The sequence below is a fragment of the Amblyraja radiata genome, chromosome 4 (assembly GCF_010909765.2).
Source record: "Amblyraja radiata isolate CabotCenter1 chromosome 4, sAmbRad1.1.pri, whole genome shotgun sequence".
Classification (NCBI taxonomy): domain Eukaryota; kingdom Metazoa; phylum Chordata; class Chondrichthyes; order Rajiformes; family Rajidae; genus Amblyraja; species Amblyraja radiata.
Window position 1 is genome coordinate 12961508 of NC_045959.1, and position 2389 is coordinate 12963896.

General features: G+C 46.5%; 1 pseudogene; it reads left to right on the forward strand.

Moving 5' to 3' along the window:
- The first annotated feature begins 226 nt into the window (after positions 1-226).
- LOC116972640 lies at positions 227-401 on the forward strand (annotated as a pseudogene).
- Positions 402-2389: the final 1988 nt, after the last annotated feature.

The following is a 2389-nucleotide window of genomic DNA, read 5'->3' on the forward strand; positions in this document are numbered from 1 at the left end:
CAAGGCTCGGTGGGGGAGGACCACAGTCGAGGTTCCTTCCGCTGCTGAACATGAGGGGCAGGGTATGGTGGAAACACCCCTCAATGTAATGGAATGGATTCCACTCCAGTGGGCCACATGAGTGGCAAGGGTGTGGGGTAAAATTGGAATTTGGGGAAACTGTATTGAATGTGTGTATAGCCTCCGAGAATGTTGGATGGAGTTTTGTATGGATCATGAATCGTATATATTTATTTCTCAAATAAAGCATATTTTGAAATAACATTTTTTTTAAAAGGTTCTCGCAGGACAAGGTTATCCCATTGCACTTCGGGTGTGCTGACACCTGCGATGTCCCCAAATGTGGGACACTCAACTGCAACATTTGTGGTAGTGGGGGACTGCGTTCGCGCTCTCCCCTGATTTCAAATCTACAAACAGAATGATATATTTTCTTATTCCTATCGATCACTCTCTCGTTTTTATTGTACGTCTAAACATTTATCTTATTTCTATAGAAGGGTTTTATGTGATTTAAAACAAGTTTAAACGTGCAAAACTATTGTGTAATTAGTTTAAAATTGCTTCAAATTGAGCGATTTAAGATGAAGTTTAAAAGCGTCCAGCAATATTGCTTCAGATTTGACCTTGCTTTAAATATTTAATTATCTAAACGGATTTTAGTACGTTAAAAAATAAAGAACTGTGTGGAGGTGTTGGTCGAAGCTATCGCCAAGCCTACGCTTGGCCTCACCGATGTGGAGCAGTTGACACCTGGAGCAGCGGATACAATAGGTGAGGTTGGAGGAGGTGCAGGTGAACCTCTGCATCACCTGGAAAGACTGCTTGGGTCCTTGGATGGAGTCAAGGGGGGAGGTAAAGCGACAAGTGTAGCATTTCCTGCAGTTGCAAGGGAAAGTACCAGGGGAGGGGGGGGTTTGGGTGGGAAGGGACAAATTGACCAGGGAGTAATGGAGGGAGCGGTCTCTGCGGAGAGCCAGAATGGGAGGAGATGGGAATATGTGGCCAGTGGTGGGATCCCGTTGGAGGTGGCAAAAATGTCGGAGGATTATCTGCTGTATGTGGCGGCTGGCAGGGTGGAAGGTGAGGACAAAGGGGACTCTGTCCTTATTACGAGTGGGGGAGATGGGGAGCGAGAGCTGGGCTACGGGATATAGAAGAGACCCTGGTGAGAGCCTCATCTATAGTCAAAGAAGGGAACCCCCGTTCCCTAAAGCATGAGGACATCTCCGATGCCCTGGGTTGGAACACCTCATCCTGGGTGCAGATGTTGCGTAGACAGAGGAATTGGGAGTAGGGGACAGAGTCCTTACAGGACACAGGGTGGGAAGAAGTTTAGTCCAGATAGCCATGGGAGTCAGTGAGTTTGTAGTAAATGGTGGCCGACTAGGAAAAGGGGAGATGCAGCGAGACCTGGGTGTCATGGTACACCAGTCATTGAAAGTGGGCATGCAGGTGCAGCAGGCAGTGAAGAAAGCGAATGGTATGTTAGCTTTCATAGCAAAAGGATTTGAGTATAGGAGCAGGGAGGTTCTACTGCAGTTGTACAGGGTCTTGGTGAGACCACACCTGGAGTATTGCGTACAGTTTTGGTCTCCAAATCTGAGGAAGGACATTATTGCCATAGAGGGAGTGCAGAGAAGGTTCACCAGACTGATTCCTGGGATGTCAGGACTGTCTTATGAAGAAAGACTGGATAGACTTGGTTTATACTCTCTAGAATTTAGGAGATTGAGAGGGGATCTTATAGAAACTTACAAAATTCTTAAGGGGTTGGACAGGCTAGATGCAGGAAGATTGCTCCCGATGTTGGGGAAGTCCAGGACAAGGGGTCACAGCTTAAGGATAAGGGGGAAATCCTTTAAAACCGAGATGAGAAGAACTTTTTTCACACAGAGAGTGGTGAATCTCTGGAACTCCCTGCCACAGAGGGTAGTCGAGGCCAGTTCATTGGCTATATTTAAGAGGGAGTTAGATGTGGCCCTTGTGGCTAAGGGGATCAGAGGGTATGGAGAGAAGGCAGGTACGGGATACTGAGTTGGATGATCAGCCATGATCATATTGAATGGCGGTGCAGGCTCGAAGGGCCGAATGGCCTACTCCTGCACCTAATTTCTATGTTTCTATGTTTCTATGTCGATCAGTAGTCTGTTACCTGCGACGGAGATAGTGAGGTCTAGAAATGTTAGGAAGATATTGGAAATGGTCCAGGTGTATTTGAGTGCCGGATGAAAGTTAGTGGTGAAATGGATGAAGTCAGTGAGTTCTGCATGAGTGCAGGAGGTAGCACCAATGCAGTCGTCAATGTGCATTTATTTAGTCATTTCAACACCGTGAAACATCCCAAGGAATTTTGCAAAAATATTACAAAAGTTGTGACTGAGCCAGT